This window comes from Equus przewalskii, chromosome 2 (genome assembly GCF_037783145.1).
Source record: "Equus przewalskii isolate Varuska chromosome 2, EquPr2, whole genome shotgun sequence".
NCBI lineage: Eukaryota > Metazoa > Chordata > Mammalia > Perissodactyla > Equidae > Equus > Equus przewalskii.
This window is the reverse complement of record NC_091832.1, coordinates 36,700,057-36,713,065: the sequence shown is the minus strand read 5'-3', so window position 1 is coordinate 36,713,065 and position 13,009 is coordinate 36,700,057. Positions and strand designations below refer to the sequence as shown.

At 42.7% G+C, this 13,009-nt stretch overlaps 1 protein-coding gene across 2 annotated transcripts in view; it reads right to left on the bottom strand.

Annotated features, from left to right (window-relative positions):
- FBXO42 (F-box protein 42) overlaps positions 1-8,177 on the bottom strand; it is an 88,019-nt gene extending 79,842 nt beyond the window's left edge. Inside the window, exon 1 of one of the 2 annotated variants that reach the window (XM_070602000.1) lies at positions 7,921-8,177. The gene's annotated coding sequence lies outside the window, so the exon portion shown is untranslated. The remainder of the gene's footprint in view (positions 1-7,920) is intronic. The other variant, XM_070602004.1, reaches the window with a different exon arrangement.
- Between the last annotated feature and the right edge of the window lie 4,832 nt (positions 8,178-13,009).

Below are 13,009 nucleotides of genomic sequence, written 5' to 3'. Positions count from 1 at the left end.
GAGCTAACATGTATGCCAATCTTCCTCTATTCTGTATATGGGTTGCCACCACAGCATGGCTGACGAGTGGCATAGGTCCACACCCAGGATTGAAACCTGCAAACCCCGGGCTGCCAAAGTGGCACGCCGGACTTAACCACTATGCCATGGGGCCAGCCTCTCCCTCCCTTTATTGTCATTCCCCCTGCTATGATGCTGGTAATTGTCACTCATATTTAAACTACTGTAGCAAACACCTATCTAAATCTAACATCCCTGACTCCAGCCACTAGCTCCATCAATCTGTTCTGAAGTTTCTAGGAAGGAATTCGCTAAATGTGAGCAAATGAGCAGAACGGTGAATATGATGTTTCAGGAAGTAGAATTCAAAGTACTCTACAACCCCACAATCTTCCTATCAAATCTCACAGTTTGCATATAGAGCCAGGTTCCTCACTGACACATAAAAATATTCTGCAAAGAACATAATACATTTTCACAAGATGCAGTAAGGGAATGGAAATTTTAGATTCTGCTCATATTTTTTCTGGTGGTGGTCAGAGCAAAGGAATTCTTGAAAGATAAGTAATGTCTTGACTACTCCCTATCCCCAGGAAACTTAAAGGACAGTCAGACGCAGATGAAGTAACTCTTTGTTTCACAAGCTTGCTTGACCATAAAAAATCACCTAGTAAGTAAATTTCCTAGAGATTGCTTCAGAAAACAGGGATGGGTCCAGGAATCTTAATTTTTTTAACAAGCACCACAGCTAATGCAAGTTCATAAAACTATTAGTACTTGTAAAACTTAACCTTATGTTCTCTTTTAAAGTATTCCCATTCCTTAAATAGTTTATTGAGCAATAGTTTAAAATATGGCTAATGCAACTTCCAGAAATATATAAAATATTATACTAGGACATCTTAGAGATTATGAAGCAACTGAACCCTTATTTTACAAATGAGGAAACAGGTCAGAAAACTTAAGTGACTTCCTTAAGGTCACGCTGTCAATTAGCAGCCAAAGAGAATCTGTATCTTCTGTCTTCCAGCTCAGTGCTCCTTCTAATACACCACACCAAAATCTATTTTTAAAAATCAGCAGTAACACACTACTTATTGATGTCCATCAAGAGGTAACTAGTTGAACAAATCTGGCACACCCACACAACGAAGCTGTGGAAACGATTAAGTATTATCTCTATTCCAACATGGCATGGTCGCCAAGAATAAGTGAAAAGAGAAAAAGGCTGAACAGGGTACATAACATGGCAACCTTTTGTGTAAGAAAGGCTAAAAAAGAATATATGTAGATATTTGCCTATTTTTGCAAAAAGAAACACTGAAAAGATAAACCAGAAATTAATAAAAATTAAGAAGAGGATGAGCCAAGCACCAGCCATGTGGTACATCCTAGCAATTCCTTCTCATGGTCCCGGCTCTGAAAGTGGCGGCAGTGCTTGAGGTGGTAACCCCTTCGCCACGTTCTTTAACAGTTCCGGTAACATCATCCATCCCTTTTCTTCTCCCAGCTCTTGAGGTAATAGTTTCACCCTACAGTTATTAATCTCTAAGTTACCCTAACCTACTTTTTTTTTGCGCTTTCAGTCTTGCAACATACATATAACCAATTCCACATTTTAAATCTCCTCTATTTGATACATCATATATATTTTCCATTTTCTTGACTGGATCCTGACAGAATATTCTAAGGATAAAAAGAATCACAAAGAAATCTTAAATTCACCTCAGTAATTTTGTTAGTAGTAATACAGATACTATATTTTTAAAACTTATATATACTGTAGGTTAAAGCAAATGTGAATAGCACTAAAAACCAAGATTTTCAGTTTAAGAAGAGACAAATACAAAATCTAAAGGAAAAAAAACCATCATATGTTCAAATTAAAGTGGAAATATCAATATGAAGTTTTGATTTCTAAAAATCATATTTTCTAGCTCTGCCCATCGAAAGGATCTAGAAATAATGAAGACCCAGTAACACGAGCATTCCTAGCACTCAGATCTTAGTTTCTACTAATGATGTTCCCTGTACAAGAAACTAAGTCTTCCTAGAAAAATGACTGATGTCAGGTCACAGACAGCAAGAGCACAAGGTGAACTTGGTATTATCTTGTGACAGAAAACAACCTAAAGACCAATGCGGGTATGTCAAAAGGACAACATGAGCTTGAAGAGACTGATACCGGCCAAAGTTCAGCATCAAGAAGACTAATGGCTGTAATTAAGTGTAAGATAATGAATAAATAAAAATTCATGTGCCTAGAGTGATACAGAAAATAGCAAAGAAACTCATTTGCTACCACGGAGGTGACTATTCTTTACTAAGAAAATTTACAATGAAAAGGAAAGAATTAAACACCCTGCCTTATTAGGAGAGAATTTCAGTAGCTCATTCTCAGTTGATGGTATCTTGCCAACTGATAAATGTGGAACAATCATCATCATCATCCTTTTGCAACCTCCAATGAAACAACTGATTCAGGCAAGATCATTAATGGATGCTAGAACCAACAGGTGAAAGATGGTTGAGGAACAGCATAACTGCATTGTGTTAAATTGCCACCCCACAGATTACTTGATCACTGTAAAGGGAAATCTTCACAGTGGAAAGATCTAGGACTTTCACTTAACCAAGTGATGAAATTTAGCACGATTATAACAAAAAAATCTGACATCAAGTGTGATACAATATGAGTACACAGTATCACAAAGGAGTGCAAATATGAACATAATCAAGCCTTCAGACTTGTCTTAAAAGGCAATAAAAGAAAGGAGTTACATGACACAAGGAAACACTGAGACAAATCATGCATGTGGAAGAGTCTACCAGAGAACCAGACTGGTCTCTTCAAAAAGTCAACGTCATTGAGGGAAAGAAAAGAAAAGAGGGGTGGGGGTTGCTTTGATGAAGCAGCAAAAGCTAAATAACAGTCAAATGCAATTTGGGAAACCTGACTGGATCCTGGTTCCTACTTTAGTCCTCTGGACTTGCTGTTTCCTCTGTTCCCTAAACTTAGCATTAAACATCCTGCCTTGCGTCTTTGAGCCTGAACATCACCTTCTCACTGAGGCCTTCTAGCCACCCAATCTCAGTGAGTCTTCCCCTCTGTGCCATGTCATTATCACATCACCCTGTTTTAATTTCTTCAGATAGTGCTTATTACTGTCTGAAATTTTGTTCACTCATAAATTGCTTTCCCCAATCTCAAATGTAGGATCCAGGAAATTAGAGACCTTGCCTATTTTGTCCACTGTATCCCTAATACCTTGAACCACGCCTAGCACATCGGAGCACTCAATAAACGTCTGCTGAATGAATGGACCAATGGACAAAAAGGCAAGAAAGATTCAACAGACACCTGGGATCACACAATGCCTCAGAAAGCTCATGAGGAACACCAACCCATAAAAATCAAACGTCTACAGTGAATGACTATTTGAGTGCCTAATTTGTAAACACTAAATGTGCCTACGAGGCACTAAAAATATTACATAAGAATTATACTGCCTGATATACCCCTTTTAAGCTACTTGGCAGGAATCAATTAGCACGATAACTTTCTTTTGGGATCTTAACTTTAACCTAATTGCAGAAGGGCAGCAGCGGTTAATGGCAGAGCACACAGGACGTACTCTACAGAGCCGCGCAGAGTAGCTAAACGAAAAAAAGGCCTCCTACCTAGGAAGATGAATGTTCCAGCTGTAGAAATGAACATGATATACATGAGAGGCAGTGAGACCAGCCTGGATGGAACACTCTGCATGATGGGTGTCACGGAAAATAAGACTGGAAAGGAACAATGAGGGCCATACGGAGAACTTCAAAGATAAGTAGGGGAGCTAGGCAATAATGAGGTACCACAGGTTCTTGATCAGAGAAGAAACATTCAGATAGTAGTCCTTTAAGACTGATCTGTCATAATACTGTCACCTCAATCTTTTTTTTTAAGATTTTATTTTTTCCTTCTTCTCCCCAAAGCCCCCCGGTACACAGTTGTATATTTTTGGTTGCAGGTCCTTCTAGTCGTGGCACATGGAATGCCACTTCAGCACGGCTTGATGAGCGGTGCTAGGTCTGTGCCCAGGATCTGAACTGGCAAAACCCTGGGCCGCTGAAGCAGAGGGCACAAACACCCAATCGGCCACAGTGCTGGCCCCCGTCACCTTAATCTTAACCATTTCCAAAGATTACCAAAGAGAAAAATTCAAATAATAGCAGCTACTGCTTATTGAGTGTTTACCATGTGTTAGGCATTTAGTCAAATATTTTACACATATTATGAGGTAGGAATTGTAATTCCCATTTTGAAGATGTGAGAGACTGAGATCATACAAGTAGCAAATGGCAGAGTCCTGGCAATAACTAAATAATAAAGTCCCAGCGAAGAACTGTAATACTAATGCAGGCTGCCTTCAGCTCATGAAAGTCTGGTCTAGCATCATGGCAGCAAACACAATGAGGAAAAGAGAAATCTGAGGGATGCTGAGGAAGGTAATACAGAACTACACGGCAGAATACAAGAGATGAAGGAGAGTATAAAAAAGCGATTCCCAGAGTTACGGTCTATGAGACCACACCAAAATTATTCTACCTACAGAAATGTGAATACTGAGAAGGGCATCTGGTTAGTGAAGGTTTCTGTCTTAAGGGAGGAGAGAGATGAAATAAAGGACTCAGTTGTGAACACTCAGACAGCTGAGTTAGAAGACATGCTCTATAAAGTCCCTGGAAAACCCAGAGGCATAAAAGAAAGATCACATCTAGATGGGTTTCAGAGACATCAGGGCAGTGGTGTCAAATGAAGCCATGAATAAGCCCAGTTCTCCAATCAAGGATAGAAAGAGAAGCACATGGAAAAAAGAAAACATATTCTTGCTACAGGACAAGTATGCCACTGGGAGTACACTATAAGGAAGTCAGGAGATAAGTTCCCCTGCTACATGTAACAAACTGTCACAATATAGAAAAATAAACCGATTCTATAGAATACTTTAGTCTAGTTCTGGTGTAAGCTGTCAGCTTCACCCAAAAGGAAAAAGACCTTCTCATTTTATTTATTATTGAGAGAAAGGAGACAGTACTGATAACCACTTATAGTGAACATTCTAAGTGACTGACAACTAAACATTAACTAAAAGTCAGCAAATTAAAATCATACAGTGCTTCTTATCCCAGTTTACAAAATAAAAACAAAAGCTTTATCACTCTGAAGTTGTCACCACTTAGTAATCTGAGATATTTTAATTGCAGCTGCAATGTTTGTCTTTGTTGTCTGTGCGTATGACTCACTCTCAGAAAGGTTCTCCCAACACTGTTGGATTTTTGAGAATGCAGAACCCAGAAGTGGGCCATACTGTGTGGGAAGTGTCATGACAATGAATGAATAAAAAGGGAAAAGAACTTATGACAGAATTTTTTAACTTTTTATAAAAAGAAAGTCACTCTCAAAAGGCAGATTTTTCTGCAAAATAATAGGAAAGGTTGGGGAAAGCCATCCTGGCTCTGCCTTCCTGATCTCAAGCCTTCCTTGATTCCCTTGGTTGGATTCGATGCACTTTCTACACTACAATATATTTAACTGGTTTCCTTGTCTGGCTCCCCAACCAGACTGCAGGCAACTTGAGACCAAAAGCCATCTTAACTTAGAATCATTAGTATCTACTTCCCCAAATGCCCAGCACATAAAGGGCCTTCGATAGGTGTTTTCATAAAATTGATTATTCAGTAATCCATCTTACATTTGCCTTTTATTTTATAAAGTACTTTCACAAACATTACCTCTTTTGATCCACATAACAATCTTGTGAAGTGGGAAGGGCATTATTTAACCAAATGGCTTTGGTTTTATGAAGAGTTAACTCACTGACTAAAACAACCCTGAAAATCACAAAGATAATCACATTTTTGTTCCTCTTTGAGATAACGTCTGCGGACCTCAATATCCTTCTAAAACCCAGCGGTTTTGCTAGCATTTTCTACGCTTGCTCTTCATAATAGGTAGGAATCATACAGCTCTGAATCTTACAGAAAGGTTTTAACTACATAAAGCAATGTTAGACGAAGGCTCTTCTAGAAATCAGACATTAAGAAACAGCCTAAGCTATTTTCTCCTGACCTTGTTCTTTTTATGATTCTGAGAAGGTAAGGAATTGCAAAAGGCAAAATGCTGGAGAGTGAATGATGTCATGGATGTCACGAACTTGCATCAATACCTGATGATGATGTAGCACAACAATGCAACACATTATGCCAAGAAGCAGAATGTCAAACTACCAGGATGTTCCACTGCATTAATTTCAAGACTCTTTATTAGCAAATTGAAATGTACAGGGGCTCTCCAATTTTCTACAACAGAGAAGTTGTTGGTCCAGGTTTACGTCCCCAGCAAAGTCACTAAGAAAATCTACAAATCTCCACGGAAAACACTTTAAGAAAAGGGAAAAATGGTCAAAAGATTAGCTAACATTAAACTAAACAGTTGCCATTTTAATACTTAAAAGCTTTTCGAAGGAGACAAAACACCCGTAACTCGACGCAGACTGAGTAATATATTTATACTGGGCTCGTCAAAAACAAACAGTTACAGGGTATAAAATGACAACATATGATAGAAAGGGCACCCAATCAGATTATACACATGAATATGACCAAAGTTAGGAGTTTGATACAGAGCATCTCTATTCACTGTAAAAGCTACTGACTGAATTTTAAATGTTCAATTCTAAATGATGATTATTTCTCTCAAATTTTCCTTGTCCCCTTAAACCCACGATGGCATCATTCTTAAGCACAAGCAAAACGAATTTAAGTTACAAAAGGTATTTGGTGTGTCCAAACCAAAGCCATCGCCTCAACAATTCCCCACAGCAGAATTCCAACTGAAGCCATCATTCCTCAAGGAAAAGACCACAAGGCTTCAAACCGGCTTCCCTACGTGAGAGAAACTAAATCAAAGTCTCCAAATTAGAATTTGAACAATCACAAAAAAAGTTGTTCTCAAAAAGGAATAAGCATAGCTGAACGGCCCTGCTAGCAAATGAGACCTGGTAACGTGTCTGAATCTTCACCCAGAGGAATTGGAATCACACCAGAGAAAAGTCCAAAGACTCTGGCAATTGAGAAACGAAGCTTTTACTTTCCTAATAAAATCAGATTTAACAGACAAAAGCAATTGGCTATTCTGAATCTTAACAACCCAAAGGTTTCAAACGAAACGAGGACTTCGTTAGTACGAAGTTACTCTGCAGAGACTATCAAGATCTCAAAATTGTTTTCAATTCGTTTACAAATTCGTCCGCACCCTCCACCGTTCCCTTTGCACAAACAATTCTCACCAGAAGCCTTCCACAGTCACAACGTGGACTGCTGTCTCAACGAAGGAGATCCGCAGTTCCCACTTCCCGGGGGCACACTCAAAAAGCTAAGGGGCAGGAAAGCCTGCTTGTATTTTATTTTTAAAGCCAATTCCAAAACCTTGCCTTTGCAGCTGCAGCTTCAGAGATGCTGGCCCCTCGCCGCAGCCTCTATTTTGGAGGGCACCGCACTCCGGCTCCTCTCGCGGCGTTAAAGATTCGGGGGCGGGGTGAAAGATTATCTGACACCCCTACAGCCATCCCTGCCCTGGTCGCACACCCCTTCGCGGCCCCTGTGAGGGGACGAGAACCGCCCTCCTTGAGGAGAGGGGCCGGGTCCACTCCCATCCCAACAGCAAGCTGGAAAGGGGCTCTCCTCCACCCTGCTCAACCCGGGGACGCCGAGGATGACGACAGCCAGGCCCCCAGCCAGCCGGCCCCGACCCTCGCGCGGGCAGCAGGGCCTGCGCGGCCCCGGGGCGCCCACTGCCCCCTGCGAGCCCCGGCCATAGAGGGCAGGGACGCCGGCTTCCCACCGCGGCCCCGGGAAGGGGAGAGGCCTCACCTGGCCCAGCCCGCGCCACGCTCTCGGGTTCGCTCCGCTGGCGACGGCGGGGAAGGAGCCGGGGACACGGCCGGAGCAGAGGCGCCCCGCCTCAGGCCTCGCTTGCCGCACTCGACACTCCTCACCGACGGCGGGACCTGGAGCCGCCCGGAGCCGCCATCTTCCTCCACTCAAACGCCGCCGCCGCCACCACCGCCGCAGCTGCTCTTCTGGCCGGGAGAAGACAGCACAGATCGCGCATGCGCCAGGGCCCGGCGCGGAGGACGCGCGCGCGCAGTCACGTCAACGCGACGGGCTCGCGCGGGGCGGCCTAGATGTGGCGCCATGTTGGGAAGGGAAGTGGTCCGGGGCGGAGATTCTCCCGAGTTTGGAACGCCGATTGGGAGAGCGGAGCTGGAGTAAGGAAACGTCGGTCTTCCGCGCCTGCCTTCCTTGGGTCCCTAGTGCCGACCGCAGAGCTGCACTGCCTGGGGCAGCTGGGCAAATTTGCCAATGACTGGGGATTCTGGTAGACCTTTGGCCAGGAAGTAGCTCATTTGTACCCCCGCGGCCCTGTGACCACCAGGGAGGGCTGTGGCGGATGAAAGTGCTCTTGGATGTGAACTGAAGGAGGGAAACTCAGTGCCTTGGTTGTACAAGCGACACCTCCCTTAACTGAGCAACCTCTGTGTGACTTGTTACTAGCTCCATTTTGAGATGAGGAAACTGAGGCCAGAGAAGCATCAGTCGTTTTCCCAGGCCACACATCTCGGGGATGGGGAGAGAGCCGGGCAGAATTTGAGCTCAGGCGAGTCTGGTTCCCAAGCTCCCGTACTTCCCACTGTCACTATCACCAGGCGGTGGGTTCCAGCAAAATCCCCCTTTCAAGGGAGCAGGCTGGTGTGTAGATGAAAACCTTCATGAACTCATCCGTACTGCATGAAATGCCAGAGATTCATAGTCCAAGGGCTTCAGTCTTCACCCCTTGCACCTAAAACTGAAGCAACCTTGAGCTGCCAGCCCACCACTCTGGATAAAGTGGGCCTTCTGGGATATCTCTTGGGACATCGGGCTGCGTCCAAAACCAAGTCTCCTCTCAAGTTGGTAGGGCAAGGCTGTATTGAAAACATTTGCGTCAGGCTCACTCTAGAAAGCACTAGATCTGTGTTCCTCAAACTTGAATAATGCAGAGACACCTCAGAATTCACTCACGGAATCTCTGTATGAGAAACACTGGTTTAAGAAACTCGTCTTTTTTTTTTTTTTTTTTTTTTTTTGAGAAAGATCAGCCCTGAGCTAGCATCTGCTGCCAATCCTCCTCTTTTTGCTAAGAAAGACTGGCCTTGAGCTAACATCCGTGCCCATCTTCCTCTACTTTATAAGTGGGACGCCTACCACAGCATGGCTTGACTAGTGGTGCCATGTCTGCACCCGGGATCCGAACCGGCAAACCCTGGCCACTGAAGTGGAGCGTGCGAACTTAACTGCTGCGCCACAGGGCCGCCCCGAAGCTTAAGTCTTTCAGTTAGGAAATGTCACTGCAAAAGAGAAACTTGGCGATTATAACTGGTAAAAGAAATATTTAAAAAGCCCAAGCTTAAAAATTGTCATCCAACTTGTCACCAATCCTGCTACCCCCCCAAAATACCCTATAGAGCTCAATATTAGAAACACTGGACCAGCTATTAAGTGCTTCCTTTTAAAAATGCACGTTCCAGGGCCCACTTTAGACTTTTTCTAAAGCTCTGTAGGGATTCTGATGCCTAGAAGGGTTGGGAACTGCTGGATCACAGAACAGGTTCAATTACAGAAACCACTCCGCTGTGAGTCTCCTAGCTCGAAGACAGCTGGGATTCTTGCCTGTTTTGTTCACGACTTTACCACCTAATATAGAGACTGGCACACAGTGGGCACTCAACTGGGAATTTGACAACCAAGAAGGCACTCAGTCAATAAATATTTAGTAAGCACCTACTATGTGCCAAACCATTGATATGTATAGTAATATATTTTTAAATAAAACTAAGTCCCTGCCCTCAGGGAGGGTCCCTGTAGTCTACTGGGAGAGACAGACAATAAACAAGTAAATAAGCTAATATAAAATTATGAATTGTGATAAGTACAAAAGTATCATTATTAAGATTAAATCTTCAATAATAATCACAGTTGATGTTTACTGTGTACTCTTATTATGTACCAAACACTGCTAGTAGGTGCTATTATTCGGCTTATTTTGCAGATGATGAAACTGAAGCTCACAGGGATCACAACCCCGTGGTCACAGGCAGGGTTTGAACCCAGGTGGTCTACTTCATAGCCTGTGCTATTGAACTCTACACAAGGTTGCTTCTGACAAAGAGGAAGAGGTAAGATTGAGGCCAGTTTATATGTGGTCTAAAATATCAGGAGGAAAACGAGATATGACCTCCTAGGTCATGGAGCTTTGGGGGCAGGAAGGAGATGTAATGACAATGGTGTTTTAGAATAATGTCTGCAGTGTGGAGGCCATTGGGGCATGATTGGAGACCAGGAGACAAGGGATGAGGCTAGGATGAGAGGTGGCTGTCACCTCTCTAATAAGTATAAATGAAAAGTAAGTTTTCCTTGAGTCTGTCCCAATAATCAATTACTGAAATTCATTTTTCATGTATGTACTTATTTAGAATAAGTAAACTATGCACATGGAACAACATTCAAAAGGTACAAAAGGGTATTTAATAAAAATTAAGTCCATCCTACCAGTTCCCCAACTACCTGGTAAACCTCTCTCCTCCACCAAGGTGACTACTGTTACAAGTGCCTTATTATCTTCCCAGAGATGCGTACAACACACACACACACATACAAAGATAAATAAATAAACATACAAATAGCAGCAAACTACACACACTGTTCTGTACCTTGCTTTTTTCTTTTTTTTAACTTAAATAGTTCCTTGAGATCACTCAATGTCAGCATATTTAGGACCATCTAAATTTTGTTAAGAAATTGCATTCCAGGGGCCAGCCTGTGGCATAGTGGTTAAGTTCTGCGTGCTCTGCTTTGGCGGTGGAGGTTCACAGGTTCAAATCCCAGGCATGAACCTATACCACTCATCAGCCATGCTGAGGCAGCAACCCACATACAAAATAGAGGAAGATTGGCACAGATGTTAACTCAGGGCTAATCTTCCTCAAGCAAAAAATAAAAAAAGGAAAAGAGGAAAATTGGCAACAGATGTTAGCTCAGGGCAAATCTCCCTCACCAAAAAAACAACAAAAAAAATTGCATTCTATTCCTTTGTATGGATGTACCATATATTTTTTAAACAAGTCCTCTAGTAATGGACGTTTAATTTATTTCCATCCTTTTTTGATTATAAAAAAAATAACAGTGAATATCCTTGTACTTTTGTTATTTGCATATGAACAAATGTATCTACAGGGAAATTTCCTAGAAATGCAACTGCTGGGTCAAAAGGCATGTACATTTTAAATATTTGTAAGTTGCCATTTATTTCTTAACACAGTTGTCCATGTAGCCTCAGCTTGTGCTTCGGTTGGAAAGTTTTATCTCCCTATGGGCTTTGCTCCTGTGTTCCCATCACACGTCAGGGTGATTAACGTGGTGTATCAAAAGTGCCTGCAGTCAGGATTGCAGGTCTCTAAGCCCCAGACATGAATGCTGCATCAAACACATTTCACAAGAGAGCACCTCATGCTTGAGGGTCTCTGCCAATAGCTGTGTATGCCACTGCCTCAACTTTTTGGGGTTTCCCCCTAGAGGAAGAAACCACCACCACTTCCTCAGTTTTACAGCTTACTTGGTCCCGTCCTCTCGTTTTACAGTTGAGGAAGGGACTTGCCCAAGGTCACAAGGGACCTTTGATTAACTACGGCTGACCTCCTGATTGTTCATTTGGTGGAGCGAAAGCTATTTCCTTTGCAGCATCCTGAAATGATCTCCAAGATCTCTATCTTTGTGGTCTCCCGGAAAATTCAGTCCCAGGAAAGCCTAATTCCTTTGTTGGGGCTCAGAGCCAAATATAATCAAATTGTAAGAAACTATCTCCCTCTGCTGGCAACATGCTATAACTACAAAGACTAAAACTAGAGTTGGATCTATGGAAAATTAATCCTGCCTCAAGAGTGAGACTTAAGTGCTGTCTGATAGTCTCATCCACCATGCTGTCACCAAGGCTCAGTCAGGATAATTCGCTTAAAAGAATGGTTCACGGGAGAATATACTTAAAGTAAATATCGTTCCAGAGAGTGAACAATGATGCGGGGTCGGTGAGCGGAGGAGTCGAAAGAAAGATTTCTTGGACTCTCAAGGTCTGGCAGTAGTGCTCTTTTATTTAGAGAATAGTGTGGAATAGCATGGGGACAGGACCCATGGGCAGTAAAGAGCTTCTGCATGGGGACAGGACCCATGGGCAGTAAAGAGCTTCTGCATGGGGACAGGACCCATGGGCAGTCAGAGCTCCTGCTGCTGCTCCGAGTTGAGGGTTAGGGCTAAATTTATAAGGCATGGGTACGTGACTTATTTTTACTGGAAAAAGAAAAGATGATGTAAAAAGTCGTTAAATGATTTCAGTGCAGATGGGGTCTGGTTATTGTGCGGTCATATAACTTTAGATACGAATCTAGTCATATAGATCGGCATGTAGGTGAGGATGCCCTGGGCTTCTCCCTGGGGCAGCCCTAATTCATACCATAAAAATCCACCGGGTAATATAGTTCGGCATGTAGGCCAGGTCACCTTGGGCTTCTCTAGCTGGGGCAGCCTTAATCCACATCAAACAAGACAAAATCTTTCATGTTTGAAGTTGGTCAGGCTGTTAACAGAATTAGTTGTATTTTAGACATAGAGAATTTGAGCCGCTAGTGGCACATCCATGTGGAGATGCCAATAAGAAACTTAGAGGTATGACTCGGAAAGAGCAGGTCAGTTCAGGGCTGGAAGTCAAATTTAGGAGTCTTTAGTATACATTGGGTAGCTTATAACATGAGCATCTAGGTAAGACCAGTGGACTGAGGACAGACCTAGAGATGAATGATATTTCAGACAGGAAGTCAGGAAACCAGAGAATTAGTAAGCATCTCACTTTAATTTCTAAATAAAGACTAGT